At 38.4% G+C, this 17,516-nt stretch overlaps 1 protein-coding gene and 1 non-coding gene across 8 annotated transcripts in view; both read right to left on the bottom strand.

Moving 5' to 3' along the window:
* The window catches only part of Anks1b (ankyrin repeat and sterile alpha motif domain containing 1B), an 896,366-nt gene that overhangs the window by 464,802 nt on the left and 414,048 nt on the right, over positions 1-17,516 (bottom strand). The gene's annotated exons all lie outside the window — the stretch shown is intronic.
* On the bottom strand, positions 7,521-7,628 carry LOC119803752. The gene has a single exon (XR_005283712.1). It is a non-coding gene; the product is annotated as a U6 spliceosomal RNA (small nuclear RNA).

Genomic DNA, 17,516 nt, shown 5'->3' with positions numbered 1-17,516 from the left:
AGAGCAGACTTTGGGGCTGGGAGTGGTAGCTGCTTACCTTGGGATGTGTGAGGCTGAGACGCCTAGTAGGTATTTAATAGGGAACAAAAGTTGCAGAGACTCTGACTAGCAAAAAAAAGTCTTGAAGACAGAGGATAGTAAGTTATTCAACACAGAGGACAATCTAGAGCCAACATCGTAGTATTCTGCTACTTAGGAGAGAATAAAATCCTTGGTGAGGTTGGTGGGGGAATCCTGAATAAAATCCTGGTGAGGCCAGTCTGGATCCTTCTGTAACTTTTCCAGGATTCAATCCCCACGATGGAAAACTCAGAAAATCCTCCCCAGGTCAACCAGAGATGTGACAAGGGAAAGGACAGAGAAGACCTTCCAGTGTCTGCAGTAAGCGTTATTCCCGACCTCTGGTGAGATGTCATAAGGATGCCATGTTTCTTGGGCTTTCTTGCATTTCTTTTCTGCCTCTTCAGTATGAATCCTATTTTTCAACAGTGCTGACAATGGCAGGGTCTTGTGATTTATCGATTGTTAGCTAAATGTCTTAGTCACAAATCTCACGGTTGTTAGATGTCCACCTCTGTTCTGTGCCTTTTCCCCTCTCTGTTCTTAGTGAATGGAGGGCTTAGGGTTTTAACTTGAACACAGGACTATGAAGATGGGACACTGATGGATCTCTTCCCCGGAGGTATTACTAGAGCACCGCCACAACAGCTAACTGCTAACCGATAATTTAACTTCAAGGGCATTTTTTTAAATGCCATGGAAAAAAGAACCTGCATAAAAATAGCTCATAAAGTACAGCTTGCACTGCAGCTGTTAAATCCTATTGTCGCAGCCAGTTACCTTGACTGATTCAAGATTACCTGTCTTTGAAGAAAGTCTATACTTTCTTTGGTGTAAATGGGGGTTCTTTTGCTCTGGGAGCCAAAAAAAAAAGTCTACTCAGGAAGACTAGAGAAACATTTCCCTGAGTATATTAGAGATGGCTGAAATAATATGTGGCTGCAATCTTTTTGTTTGTATTCTATTTATCTACCTATAGCAAATGTCACCAGGTGCTTACTGGGATAATGGATGGAGAAATTAAATAAATAAATGAGCTAATGTGCCAATACATTATCTGCATTGGGGTGCAGGTCAGAATCCTCAAGTGACTCTAAATAAGCTCTGGGTTGCCTAGGGCTATAAAAAAGCATCATGAAGTAAAAATGCTTTATCATCAAGAAGAGATAAATCTCAGAGTCTAGCCGCCAAGAAGTCCTGCCATGCTCACTTTGACTTTAATACTGCCGGACTCTCCAGATGAACTGGACATCAGTAAATAAAGAAGCAAGATGTTAATGGTTTAACATAGTGTTGCTATATTGAGTGTCCAAAGTCACAGAACCAGACAAGAGGCTGCCAGTAAGACAGACAGGGGGACCTGCAGCCAGATATTGAGGTCAAGGTTGGAACAGTTTTCTACAGCAAACACTCCCCTCCACCAGTGACCAAAAATTAAAATAAATTCAGCAAGTCCTGAATTTTAAGTAAGGTTACTTTCTCTTTAGTCTCTTCTCTCCAGTTTTAATCCAGCCGCGTTTGTCCAAACCATTCTATGTTCTTTACAAGGTCATTGCTGAAGCTTTTAGCCAAGCTCATGTTGCCTCCGTTGCTCTTCCATGTACTGACTGAAGTGACGCTTCTACCGTGTAAATAAAATCAGAAAATGACTGACAATTTCCACTGGCTGCTTCCCATTGTATCCCAAATTAAGACCAAACTCTTCCCTGTGGTTTTTGAGAGCCTATACAATCCAGGCCCTTTACTCAATAATTCAATGTGAGTTATAGATACTTTTTTCCTTTTAATAAATGACATCTCATTTTCCAATAATAATTCTTTAAAATACTTTGCTTTCCTCACTGAAATGCATCTTTGTTTGAAATCCATTAACCACATACTTGTGGACTTTTCTTTTTAAAAGTTCTGCATCCTTTGAATTCTTACATGGGTTTGAAAATCGGTCTGCTAATTTCTACAAAGACATGGTAGAATTTTGACTCAATGTCAAAAGTTATTATCATTCTGTATTTTTGCTCTCCCTTTACATAGGTTTACCCGAGGGTGATTCACATCATTTGGGTTTCAGCCCAAAAACAACATCCTCAGAGATATCTTTCCCTGGCCATGCAATTTAAATTATTCTCCTTCATTTCTCTATTTCAAACATTTTACTCTATTGGCTCCAGGCATTAATTATGATCTGAAATTAGCCTTGCCCACCTGTTTACATAGCTGCTCACAAGTCTTTCCGAACTGAGAATGTAAGTTATAGTAGATTTTCTTACTCTATTTGTATTCATGTACCCAAAAAGCACCTTTGACAAACATACACTAAGTGTTTAATCAAATGAACCATTGGCTGCTTGACAAATATGTCTCTAAGGAAAGAACTAGTATAGAGGTACAGCATGCTAAGTCAGAACATGCTAACTAATTCAGAGCTACAGTTCTCTGAGTGGCTGCCAGTGGTGTTTGTTGGGCTAGTTATGATACTACAGAAAAAGGAACTTTAAGAGCCTCTCAACCCATTGTTTATACATCATTAGTAGGGGTCTTGTGAACCAGGTGCAGTGGTACACACCTTTTATCCCAGGACTCAGGAGGCAGAGGCAGGTGGATCTCTGAGTTTGAGATCCTAGCCTGGTTTACAGAGAAGTTCCAGGACAGCCAGGGCTACAAAGAGAAGCCCTGTCTTGAAAAACCAAAAAGTAAAAAAGGGGAAGGGTGACTTAGGTTATAGTTAATTCTAATAGATTTTGGAAAGGGAACAAGCTAGAAAAAATAAAAACTTTCCCCAAATATGAGAAAGAGAAACAGCAGAAAACTTGAGGACCAAGAAAAATAACAGGTCTTTTAAAAACAATGCTGGATATAATGATGACTTAGCCATAGTTCTGACAGAGATAATTAGTAAATATTGTTTGATTATGCATGTTTAAAGTAAGAACTAAGAAAATCTATTTATTGAATCCAATCCACAATTCAAATGCATGAGTAAGAGTCTAACCTCAGAAAGCTCTTTCAACACAAATATAAAACCCAAGGGCTACCTTGAGATCTACCACACAAGCAGAATTTTATCCACGGAGATTTTTCTCTTGCTCAGAACCTTTGCTGAACTCATTCAACCCATCAAATGTGGATGGGCACCAGCTGCATGTTAGGAACAATGCTAGGTGATGGACAAACAAAATGAATAAAGAAGATGCCCAAATCTTCAAAGAAGACACAGTGTTAATCACTTCCATACCTGGGAGGGAAAGCCACAATAGAAAAGTCACACTTGATGACAATGATAATTTGGTTTCATTATTTCTGCTTTCGTTTTCTGTGGTTTTACAGAATAGTTAAGCCTTGAGGTCCCAGTGGGCTTAGCCTTTCCCTTGCTCAACCCACTGACTCACCGGCGACAGCTACAGATCTAGTATTCTATTATCAGCTTCTTCAAACCTGATTATTCTAAGAAACGCTTTCTGCCAGCAACATGGTAATCATGTTTAAATATAACTCTCCCTGATCAATCTAAATCTCCTGATTTTCAACCAAGTTTCCTTTCGTTGTTTCTGTAACTCATATTTTAATAATCCTAGTTGATTTAACTTGTAAGGTGTGTGTGATTGTGTGTGTGTGTGTGTGTGTGTGTGTGTGTGTCTGTCTGTCTGTCTGTTTGTCTAAAGTATATAACTCTTTGAGTGAAGATTGCTGGCTCTCCCAGTTGGGTTTCTTTATTCCACAGATCCTGTGCAGTTTGCAGACTTTCTAGAGCTTTGGTTTTCAGAATTAGAGCTGCTGATAAGGGGTATAGCAACTCCCGATTCACGGTTGTATAACTACAGCAGTAAGCAGTACTAGACAACACACACACACACACACACACACACACACACACACTCCCCTTAATATCTGCATCACTCCTATAAGGTACAGATTCTATCTTCTCATTTTAACAAAAAGTCTCAGGAAGGATAACAATTCAGTTGAACTGCATCATTAGCAAAGGAAACAGGACCATGCTTCAACCTTACCTGTCTGATCATAGCCTATGTATTTGGTCATTCTATTAATATAAAATATATTTTAAGTTAGAAAAATACAAAGATTAAAATAAGAACCATTTCTATATCCTATGCAACTCCATTTTCCAGTCTTTCAAAGGCAATAAGACTACAATTGTTCACTTTCAGTCTTTTTATGTATTTCTAATTTTAAAAAACAAGTCATTCATAGCAAATGTCTGCTTCTGTGAAGTTGGAAATACAAGCCTATAGCTGACCTTTCAGCTACTTTTGCAATTTTGACCATAGGTCATTTATTCTATTTCATTTTTCTAGGTTTTTTGAAGAATGAAAAGGAGCTTTCAAGTTAATATATAATACAAAATGTCAATATAATGTGAAATACGGGCTTAATTTTCACAGAAAACCCATGTTTAAATTACTTTGCTCTTTCTCTTTTCTCCTCCTTCCAGTCTGAAATAGAAATGAACATTAGTGTAAACATGTTCCCTCTAGAGCTGCTCCTGGTCTTAGGCTTCTCTCACACTCCTTCGCAGGACAGTGTGTCTCTGCTGCTTTTGCCATTTACTATATGGTCATAAGGATCCAGGGCCTAGCTCTCATGGTAAATGGTTATCCAGTTTCTCGAAGAACTTGTTCTGATGATAGAATTCAGATCTACATGCATGCCCATACTCAAGAAAAAGATAATCAATTGGCATGCTTTTTGAAAATAAGTAATTTAAAAAACCTCTACATTTTCTACATTTTGGTGAAGCATTTGAACTTTATTTTTCATATCAGCTGTTGAAATCCCTGCCTATATAGCTCCAGGGATGAGTATTTGCTTTATTGATTTCTTGTCTTTCCTAGAAAGGACAATGAATGGTTTTCACCTATTGCTGTTCCCGTCTTCGGTGGGCAAATCAGTTCCTTCAGTCTGTTTATTGAATTTGCCTTCGTGGTCAATACAGCTGGCTATAATCAAATCAATTCTGGAACAAGCTGTACTGAATGCTGATAGCCCATATAAATGGATCAGCTTAAAGAGGATGGAAATCTATGCAACCATTAGATAATCACTATGATTTATAAAATGAAAAATGCTTTAATTTACTAGGAGAGAAGAAACTACATCAAAAGGACTAAAATGAAAAAATATAACCAAGGACATTAAAATCCCTAAAGAGATAGGCCTGAGGGAAAGATTCACAAATGATGCCCAAATGACTTTATGCGGACCTACAGATCTAGCTAATGAGTGGTTGCTAACTAGGACAAATGCAGCTCATTATCCTTTTAGAAGGACACGAATTATAGATAATTATAGGTAAATATCAATGCAATCTGAAATGTGATGTACATGACACGTTGGGTCTTTTGTTTCTCCCACAGTAACACTGAACATCCGCCAAGTTCAGATTTGCAAGTGAATAAAAAAATAGACCAAAACCTGGTGTAATCAACCCAATGGAGCACCTACAATTTGCCTGCAGAATAATCTTGTTTTGTTTACATATTTACAAACCACCGTTCTAATAAAAGCTAGAGAAAAGTAAAAATGCTCATGTCCACCTGTTCAGCAGAATTTCAGTGAGCAAGACATTGTTTTCAGAATGAACTTGGAATAAGGTAGAGAACGTGCATACACATTTACTTTTGCTTATTCTTTCTATGGTTCATCCTTGGTCTCCCTTGGGGCGTGAAGGTGAAAGTTTAGAGAAGGAGCTTGGCTGTCCAAATTTTAGACAACAGTCTGATGTGGATGTAGAGACTGGAAAAAAAATACAAGTGCTTCTTGATGATGAGATGATTTCATTAGCTTTCTCCAGAGCCATAGAACTGATAAGACACATACATCTATATATAAGAGGACATTCTTGGGACTGTGCTACCTGATTCATCAGGTTTAAAAGTCCTATGATATGCCAATGGTAAGCTGAAGAGCTAGGCAAGCTGGTAGTACAATTTGGTTTGAGTTGCAAAAGCCTGTTAATGAGAAGAGTAGACAGTTTCTGCCCTACATCCAAGAACCATCAGGTCTGATGCTTAAGGGTAAGAGTAGATAGACTTCTTCACTGAAGAGAAAACAAATTAGCCCTTCCTCTAATTTCTTTTCTGGATCTTTCTACAATAGGATGTATAATACCTATACCATTGGTAAGAGTGGATAGTTACTTAATCTACTGATCAATGCTAATCTCTTACAGAAACACTCACACATACATCTAAAAACAATATCTCGCTAATTATCTAGCCATCTAGTAATCTAGTCAAGTTGATACATAGAATTAACTACCACATCAGTCCAAAAACTCCAGTAAAAACTATGTTTTCTTTCAATGCATGAGTTATCCCCCAGACAGTAAGAAAATACTGAACAAGAATTACATACTCATTTGTATACCTCTTAGGATATGGAAATGAGTCATGAGAAACCTATGATTAAGGGGACTTTGCCATTCACTCATTAACACATTTATTCAAAACCATATGCATTTTAGGTAAATAAGTAATGCATTTACTCACGCACTGGCTCATTAATTAAAAGCAAAACAAACAAACAAAAACTACTGGGTATTGGTATATACTATAAGCCAGGAATTAAGGGAATTGAAAAGACCCATTTTTCCTTTACGGAGTTTAAAACCAGTCAGAGAAAATGACAAATTTATGGGGAGGAGATGCATTCACATGCATACACACACACACACACACAGACACACACGCAAATCTATAACCATGAAAATCAACAAGTGATGTGGGATTCCCCTCTGTATGCTGTGAATACCACTGGTTAATAAAGGACTGATTTGAGCCTATAGCAGAGCAGGGCAGAAATTGCTGGGAGGGAGGACTAGGTTGAATGCTGGTAGAAAGGAGGCAGAGTCAGAAAGAAGCCATGTAGCCCCACCAGAGACAGAAGCTGGTTGGAATCTTGCCAGTAAGCCACAGCCACGTGGTGATACACAGATTACTAGAAATGGGTTAAATTAAGATGTAAGAGTTAGCCAATAAGAAGCTAGAGCTAATAGACCAAGCAGTATTTTAAATAATATAGTTTCTGTGTGATTATTTTAGGGCTAAGCAGCCAGGAACCAACACACAGCCTCCACCTACAAACAAGCAATACTAAAATTCATGTAAACACAATTAGAGATATTTGATAACCTACATGGAAATTTCATGGTATATTACAATAAAGGGGGTATGTTAGCGGTAAAGCATCAGAGAGAGCAGGATCCATGAGTTTAATCAAGTTGCCCCTATAAACAAGGAAAGGGTAGAATCTATCCAAGTAGAGCAGGAAGAGAGTAGGAGGTACCAGGCAACCCTGGGTGGGAGCTGGAGCAACGAAAGCTCTTCTTAGGAGACGTAGAGAACGAGCCTTGTGCTAGCTCCTACCAATAACTCCAAGGTGACTTTGTTGTTTGTATGACAGAAGATGTGCTTGAAGTACAGGGGAGATTTTATCATTTAAAAAAATATATGAAATGCTTCATGAACTTGTATGTCAACACTGTGCAGGGGCCATGCTAGTCTTTTCTATATTGCTTCAATATTATTATATGTGCCTGCTGAAATGAGTGCCTAAAGTCACATACTCTAAGTTCTCCATGGTTTGCCCACCTCACCATGACAAACATTTTATTATTTATTTATTATATACAGGGTCTCACTGGGTATCCCTGGCTGATGTGGGATTCCCCTCTGTATGTTATGAATCTATTTTATTACCATTGGTTAATAAAGAAGCTTCTTCAGGCTGTAGCAGCCAGGCTGGAAGAGATATATAGAGCAAATAGGGAGAGTCAGGGAGATGCCATGTAGCTGCCAAGGTAGACAGATGCTGGAACTTTAACCTGGTAAGCCACAGCCTTGTGGTGATACACAGAATAATAGACATGGGTTTATTTAAGATGTAAGAGTTAGCTAAAAATTTGCTTAAGCTATTGGTCAAACAGTATTGTAATTAATATAGTTTCTGTGTGATTTATTTGCATCCAGGCAGCCAGGAAACAAACAAACAGTCTTTGCCTATAAATGGCTACATGGGGCCCATTCCCAGTTGCCCAGACCCAAAATAATCACACAGAGACTATATTAATCACAACACTGTTCAGTCAATGGTTCATGCATATTTCTAGCTAGATCTCGTATCTTAAATTAACCTATTTCGATTAATCTATGTATTGCCATGGAGCTGTGGCTTACTTGTAACGTTCCATCCAGTGTCTGTCTCCTTCAGCAGCTACATGGCGTCTCTCTGACTCTGCCTCCTTTCTCTCTGTATCTCTGTTCAGATTTCCTGCCTGGCTTTATTCTTCTCTGCTATAGGCTGAAGTAGCTTCTTTACTAACCAATGGTAATAAAACATATTCATAGCATACAGAGGGGAATTTCACATCACCTGGCTGTCCTGGAACTCACTATACAAGACCAGGCTTCTCTGGAACCCACAGAACCCTGCCTTTCTCTGCCTCCTAAGTGCTGGGATTAAGTGTGCCATCACACCAAGCATATTTTACCAATGCTTTTTCGAAAAATCAAAACTGTAAATGTCTTTCCCCATTGAAAGCATGAAGCTATTTACTCAAATGAGCTTTGTATACTCCCCTCCCTGGAACCTCTCATGCATTATATAAGAGGACATATCATTTGCCTTTCAATGAAACACTACCATCTTTATCATTTCATTTTACCTAGCTACTAATGCCAAAAGGGCTCAATTAAAGTAAATTACTTTTCAGAGTTGAAAGGCTGATTCCCTTTGAAAACATTCTTCAGAGGTCAATAGTGGTCACAGGCTTAAGAATTTGGGACCAGGAATTAATGAGGGTTGATAAGACAGTGTTTTAGTGATATAAGAGGCATATGGATTGCTGCACTGGTTTCAAAGAAAACAATATCCTGGAATAACCTTCATACTTCCTTTCATTTGACAGTCATTCTAGATTCATCCATTAAATAAACAAGAAGAGCCCACTGCTAAGTACCTTGAAGGAGTGTACTTGGCAATGCCTCTGGGCCTTCCCTTGTCTTACTCCAAGTATAAAACTATGAGAACAAATGGATTTAATTTTTATTTGCTTTTCTCATAATCTTATCAAAAATACATTCTATATAATCCAAGGCACACTCAAAAGAGATTTCATTAAAAGATAACTATATTATTCTATTTGGGGCTGGAGAGAAGGCTCAGCAGTTAAGAGCATTTGCTGTTCTTGCATTCGGTTCGCAGCACCTACACCCAGTAGCTCACAACCACCTTTGACTCCAGTTCCAGGGGATCTAGCTCCCTCTTTGAGCCTCCGTCATCAGGCACACATGTGATACACATACATATATGCAGGTATTCACGCATATACATAAAATATAAACAAATATGGTTTTAGAAAATGTCACATTTCATGAAGACTTATAAATAATACCATGGAAGTTCCAGATAGCTTCTTATCATATTCTCTTGGCTAATTGGTTTCAAACATTGACTTTTATGAAATGTTCAGAAAAGACCACCTCATTAAATCATCTTAACCAATACACAGAATGTTCTCATATGGATAAGAGTCATATAATACTTGTAAGTGGCAATAAATGGTGTTTTATTTCCTTGTTTTTTTTTTAAGTCAGAAGTGGCAAAACGCTCGTACAGAGCCATACCATTGGCCATGTCTTACACTTCCTTTACTATTGAGTTAAAACTGCATTTACCTGGGGAAAGTATGAATATTATTGTATGGTAGGAGTCCCAAAACTCTAAAGTTATAATAATGTCATCATAGATGACATGTGGGCTTTCTTATGGTCATCTTGTTGATTTCATCTTTCATGTTTCAAGGAGAAAAACAATTCTGGATATTTTCTTAGTCAACTTCTCATTATAGGCTTTCGTGACCCATCAATCAATCTTGGAACCACTTTCTATCTCTATCTATTTGAGAAAAGAGAAAACAGTACCTGTGTGCTAACACCATGCCAAGTTATTGGATCTCAACAGCGGAACAAAGTGGCTCTACATATCACAGACAATAACACATTTTCAGATAAATAAGACAGCGATGCTATATGAAGAGTAAGGCAAAGCAGGCAGAGAGGGGGAGATTATTTTAATGGGAGGTTATTATTTTAATGAGAGATTATTTTAATGGAAGGCCTTCTGAGGCAGCTCCTTAAGTTACTGTCCATACTTTCTATACATAAAATGCAAGTACTTATCATGCAGTACTGATTCTTGGCTCATCCATCTTCCCCCTACTGCTTCTTTCTACTAGGTTTTGCCTCTCAGGGAGTGAGTTATGAGGGGGCTGATAATGCTATTTCTGTTGACAGCGATACAAAGTCCTGGTTGAAAAGAGACCTAACAATAATGGATTTAAAAAAGGTATCCTTGGATTCTCATGATAGATCTTTTCTGCAGAATCTTGGGCTCACATCTGCAGATAACTGAGAATGACTTGGTTTTCTGATTGATTTCAGTTTTTCACAGGTTCTGGGGATATATATGCTGTTTATCATTTATAATAGATGATATACTTTTGCAGCCATTTTAGTTTGTTAATTTAGGAATCTTCTTGGTAGACATCTTGAATCCTTAGTAATAAACTCACATTTTGGAATCCCATTAAACTTATAGAGTATTAATGTTTTCACACTGTATTTCGTATATTTCTGCTGATAGTTTAATTAACATTAAATTAGTTCCTAACTCTTTGGCTTATTTACCAAAGGCTATCACTAAATTACTGATAAAAATTTTGGACAATTTAACAGTTTCAAAGTCCTGTTTGTCTTATAGTGGTGTTGAAACCTATAGAACAAAGAATTAATTCTGAAGAAAGTAGTTATAGGGACAAAGAAAAACATTCAATATTTCTAGAAAGAAAGAGTAAGAACACAGAGACTCAGAATAACTGGAAATAAAGTCACAAGGCATTGTGTGTTGTTGTGAGATAATGGTATTGTACTCTGTAAAGATTGTCACTTGTACTAGTTTAATAAAATGTTGATTGGCCAGTAGCCAGGCAGGAAGTATAGGCAGGGTGACTAGAACGGGTGAATTCTGGGAAGAGGAAAGGTTCAGTCTGCAGTTGTCACCTAGACCAAGAGGAAGCAAGATGAGAATGCCTCACTGAGAAAAGGTACCAATCGACATGGCTAACACAGACAATAATTGTGGGCTAATTTCAGATGTAAGAATTAGTTAATAAGAAAGCCTGAGCTGCTAACCCAACCAGTTTATAATTAATGTTGAACTCTGTGTGCTTCTTTGGAACTGAAGGGCTGTGGGAATAGGCAGGACAGAAACCTCTGTCAACAGTGTGTCATCAAAACTCATGAGGAATTAAATGGAATTCTATACCTGCTATCAAGGGCTAAATTTCCTTAAGGGCTCCTCCTTATGCACCCTAGTCATGTAATCTTAAAAATATTCAAGGGATATTTCTAGAAATCAAATTTTGGATCAGACCATAAAGCTCTCCCTGTCTATCTTCCCAAAAGTACAATTTACTGGGCAGCTCCCCTGCACTGTAGAGCATTTAGACTCAAACAAGAGCAAATTCACTCTTAGGGCAATGAACTTCTTCCACGCAAGATCATATGACTGATACAATGTCCTTTGGTTGAGTTGAAATCTATCTCTACTTCCATTTCAGTAACAGAAACTCAATTACACCTTTGGGGAACTTCTTTCACACAGCATTTTTACTGTCCACATATATTTCAATTCTATGTATGTACTGGACCTGTAATTTAATTTTTTGGAGGGCATAATGGGAGAAAGCCAGGAAGAAAAGGAGGCTTTAGCCTTGTGCTCTGATCCAGAATTTCCTTGAGTTCTTCCCTATAGTGGTGATCAAGGGAGGTATTGATAAAATGGCTCTTCAACCTACATCCTGTTGTTCTGTGTGCAATCATTCAGCAGCCTCACAAGGAGGGGCAGAGGAATCGCGAATAAAGCATTAAGGGACCCGTGGGTCTCTAGACATCGTTTTATCAAATATTGTTACATCTTCATTTTTACCCAATAGAAAAACCTTCTCATTACTGACAAGCTGAGTACTTAGAAAATGGTTTCTTGTATGTTTTGACCAGCCCTTATAGCATTTATCACTGAAACACCTACAAATTGAACAATTCATAAAAGTATTTGTAGCCTCTGACGAAATCTTACAGGCTAAACGTTTCTTCTGATGGCTTTGTGTGACCCATGGTTTCTAGATTATCCAGCCCTTGGATGCTGTCTAGCCAAAGATTTAAAATGCTTACATAATTATCACCAACTCAGGTACAAGGATACTATTTCTGGTTATCAGGTCACTGTAATCGCAGGGTAGTATAATTTTATAGACATTTAACATCCGATTGCAAATGAGGTCAATCAAACCTCCTAGCTCAATTCACATGACTAACATTCAAGGCAAAATATCCTATGATCTGCTCTTATACAACTGATTAGCTTTTAACCTCGAGGCAGGATTTTATATTTTTCTGCAGTAAGCTTCATCCTAATGGTTTTTTTTTTCTTGTTGTTGTTGTTCAGTCTCTGAAGAGCTCTCTGTACCAGGACTTTTTCATCCATCACGCCAGCAGTTATTCCTACCAGATTTGCAGCACATACAGGCTTGGAGAGCACAGTGGAATGATCATCTCGGAAGCCGGCTCTGCTTTCTGACCTTTGTAGCTCTTTACCGTGGAGGACTCTTTCCCAGGGGAATCATAGAACTAACAGTTGAAAACAGTCCAGCAACAAACAATCCTTCTGTCTGTCTCTTGAACCTGCCTCCTGACAACTGGTTATCAAACAACTAGCCTTACTCACATGAACTCAAAGTCTAAACCAACAACCAGGGAGCCTACCTGTGACTGACATAGGCCCTGTAAATATATGTGACAGTTGTGCAGGACTCCTAACAATGGGAGCAGAAGCTGTCCCTAGTGCTTTGGCTGGCTCTTGGGAACCTATTTCTCATCCTGGATTGCCTTGACCAGCCTTAATACAAGGGGAGGTGCTTAGTCTTAGGGCAACTTGACATGCCATGCTTTGCTGATATCTATGGGACGCCTGCCCCTTTCTGAACAGAAATAGAGGAGTAGTTGATTGGGTGGGGCAGAGGGAAAGTTGGGTGAGGAGAGAAGGAAGCGGGGAAACTATAGTTGGGATTTTAAATAAGTAAATTTAAAACAGAGAAAGAAAAAAATCAGCATCCTTTTGGGGTAAACACTTTACTGGTTGAGTCAGATCCCCAGACCTTTCCTTTCCCTGCACCGGAAACTGTGATAACGATGGTTTAGACTTGTGGGAAACTTTGTTGTAAACATGAAAATACTTAAAATATTGTATTGAGTAGGGTCTGGTATACAAGCATTTGCCTGGAAGTTTCCATTTCATTGAGAGCTCATTTAAAGTTCCCCTTTCCGTGCCATATTCATTTCACCTCTCTCTGGACCAATTCTACAGTAGCCTGGTTGCTAGTACTGTTATGGTAGAGTTCACAGCTACCAATGCTGCCTTTCCATAGTTTCACAGTTATTTTGGATTCCTTATTCTCTTCATTAATTTTAGTGTGTGCTTATAAAATTCCATGAAAAACTCTTCTGAAATAATACACAGGCTTTAGAGTTCCAACTAGAAGTTAAATGACATCTTTATGGTACCCAGCCAGCCCACTGTTGTTATGGTTTGGGATTTTATCTCCTCATATCTTTGCTCATAATGGTTGCTATCCAACTTATGCCTAAACAACTTTGCAGGAACATTGTTTTTTTATATGAAGAAAGGATCACACAGATATGAGAATGTGCAAGTAACATTTATACACACATACACATATACACTGCATCTGTACTATGTATTCTACACATATATAAAGTATATCAGGATGCTATTGGTGTCCCTATTAGAAACCTAGTAACTTTGCTGAATGCCTCAATAGTTTATCTTTGCATCTTCTATGAATATAATCTTACAGGTGACATGTAATTCACTATGCGCCTTTTATTTCAACCATTGTGCCTCATATTTCTTCCCCTTATCTTTTCCCATTAGCCAGGATCCTATTACATTCTGAAGATAAGTAACGATATAGATTTGCCATGTTCTGAATGGATACATATCCATTTCAAGACATCTCCATTTGTAATTTGGCTAATGGGATTTACTTCTCCATCTTAAGAACCCCAAATTCTACCAACTGCTTTTTAAGCACATCATGAGATGGCACTCTTTCCCCTTTCCCGTGTCAACAGAAAGGCTTTCCACATGTTGAACAGTCATTCATGCCTATGATTACAACTCATTGTTACGGCCCTCTGAGTCCTGATGGAATTAGTTGAAAGTACTGTTTGCCACAAAATTTCCAAAGTGGAAATAGCAAAAACACGAGTCTTTCCACTAGAGATCGAGGGTTTGCGCTGACATACACAGAATTGGCACAAACTTACATATATAGTCAGCTACACACAAAGACATACATAAATAATTTATGCCTATCTACAAAACAAAAGCTGAAGATAAAAGTATGTATTACCTTATTTTATTTCAGGTCATTCACCAAAGCTCTCATTTGTGTTCACATCGAATAGTGATAACTGGTTCTAGCTGGCGTATATTATAATCAGTGTAACAGCAAGAACAAAGTGCAATTCTACAGACTTTCAAGTGAGTCTAAGCAGCATTACGAGCAGCAGTCTTTCCGGCCAGCCCCTATGATGCCCTCTTAAGAACATTACTTAAAATCTCCAAAGCGTGTTTTCTCTTGAGTCATCGTGAGCTTGGAGTGAAGTGGCAATGAAGGGGAAAAAATGAACCTGCTATAAATGGTATTTGAAAACTTCTTATGTGAATCCACAGTGTTGCTAGGGAACATGGCTTCTTAGCATTTGGAAAGCTAAAAAATCGAGCCTCTTACCTCTTTTGGCCATAGAAATATATACCGTGAACCTGATTTAAGAGAGTTGGAAATAAATTGGCTTAAGATGTTTGGGTAACTGCAACTTTCATTTTGTGTCCAAGTTTTTCCTAAATAATTATGTGTTCAATTCACCTTAAGAAATGGGATATATGACCTATTGTCTTTGTTTTTAGGATGCCATGTAAGTGAGTTGTCAGGATAGTGGCTGAGAGTTCAGTGGCTGTTGATTTCATAGTATCAGTTTTATTGGAATAAAAATAGCTGCCCATATATATGGCTGGTGAAAACATCCCTGTGAGCACTGTTCCCATGAGACGAGGGCTCAAATTGGGAGAATGAGTGACGTGGGCTGCTCTTCCAGGAATGGGGGTGACTCATCAGCCGATGGCCTGGATCCAACAGAATGACTTCTCTCCGTCTCTCAGGGCAGGGGTTTGACTGCCTTTGCCCGAGGACATCGAATCCAGCTTTTGGACTTCCACTAAAACACTGGGATTTGACGGCTTTTTAACTTCACTTACCTTAGAAGAGAATGTCTGGATCTCAGGTTTTCAGAGTCAGACTGAGACCAAACCATTTGCTATCCTATGCTAGAGTCTATAGTTAAAGTACAGCTTTGTCCCTTGTTCCTATGGGATGCTTAGTGAGCTAATTTATGCACTGGAACTTTCATTTCCTCATCTTTAAAATGGAAAAGACAACATTACCTGTTCAACCGGGTTTTAGACAAACAAAATGAATTGTTGTATAGAAAATGCCTGATAGAATGTCTGACCATTGACATGTTTAATACATTTTACCCAATTAATATTGGAGTGATTACAGATTTGGCCATTCTTTAATTAGAGATTATATTTTCAGAAAACATTATTAAAAATTCTAGAAATGGATAAGTCACTAAGAAACTCACAACCTCCTGCTAAATGCACCTATACCATTACCAGGAACCCTAGTAAGTTGAAAAATATATATACAAAAAGAAAGTACCAAAACAAATGGAGTATCTAAGGGTGTCTGGGCATACCCATAAAATTAAACAGAAAGGGCTATCATTTAAATGAGCCACTGAGTATACATCCAAGAGTGTTTGTGTCAAAAGAACAACATATATACGAGGAAACACAGTATAATGTCTTCTACTTCATAAAAGAAAGGCTGACCGCCAAACGAGATTGATGCTATAGGTATCAGTGTGAAAGTAAATACCACAAAAGCTCAGAAACTGGAAACGGAGAACAATTCTGTATGCAAATTGAAACCACCAGGGGGACCTAGGTAGGTGGAATGTAATTATTCAGCCTGGAAAGCACCCAGGACGCTAGGTTAATAGCATGCCCACTTTTGTTTTAAAGTGCCAGGCAGTTATGAGTGGTCAAAAGTACTCAGAAACTTCTCATTAGATATTTATGGCCACAAAAGATTTTGAAAGTATATAGAAATGCAATAGTCAAGACTGAACAGAGAGGGGGCGGAATGGGAAGAAGAGAAGAGCGTGGTATCATCTATTGTTATCCATATTCCATCTTTTCATAGTGCGGAAGAGGCGTACATTGAAACAGGAGGGTAGAAATGAATGCTTTCCTCCTGAAGGGCACAACATTTCAGAGCATCATTTCCCCCTCGAACTACACTATTCAACTACCCATTACATGAAAAAAAGTAAAAAGCTCTGATAATGAGTTTCATTAGAGATACGTACTTGAAGCATTGGCCGCAACGCAGAGATAGGTTTTTGACAGTAGCGCTGAAATAAATCTTTGCAATTGTCTCTACAGTATTTTAGGCTGACACTATCTGGGCCAAATGAGTCACTTCTTGAGCCGTGAACTCTGCACTCTAAGACAAGGTGCTCTTTTTTTTGTATGATGGCCTATTTATTAGGGCCGGCAGCCAGGTTTCTGAATCTTAAAAGATGTGATGTCAGATGTCAAGGTTAGTCAACTGGAGACAAGAAACGGGACAACATGGCTCTTTCTCAGGGTATAATGAAAACTGCTCACTGTAGCTACTCTGCTGTCTGCTGTGGTGAGCTTGGAACAAGAAGTCCTACCTCATGCCCACACAGAGGAGGGGTAAATATTTGCTTGTTCTAAGCTGTCTCTTTTTAGATCATTCTGTTCCAAGCTACAGCAAGAACAGTAAGTCTGCCTGATTTATTTTTCCCCCGTGGGATATAATTTCCAAAAAACTACATAGACCCAATTTGTATCAAACTTTCTCCCAGGGGCCTTTTTTTTTATTAGCATTGAGTGAACTAATTCATTTAGAGAAAAGAATACATACCAACTTAATGAATAAAGACTATATAAGACAGTCTTGGGCATCCATGTAGTATAGAATAGGTCTATGGTATTTGCTTTATGTCTGAACCTGCCTGAAAAGAATAAGCCTGCATTTCTGCAAAGTGTCTATACCTATCTATTCGTATTTTCCTCTTCCCTGCCGTGAACGCTCTATGCTGAATCATGGCAGATGATGCTCGGAAGGCACCCAACTTTCAGCTCCTCCCCAGCCTTCTTCTCAGCTGGGATTGTTCTTAGTTTACATTATCCAGCAGAAAGAC

Source organism: Arvicola amphibius, chromosome 17 (assembly GCF_903992535.2).
Source record: "Arvicola amphibius chromosome 17, mArvAmp1.2, whole genome shotgun sequence".
Taxonomy (NCBI): domain Eukaryota; kingdom Metazoa; phylum Chordata; class Mammalia; order Rodentia; family Cricetidae; genus Arvicola; species Arvicola amphibius.
The sequence above is the reverse complement of the archived record's forward strand: the minus strand, read 5'-3'. Positions and strand labels throughout refer to the sequence as shown.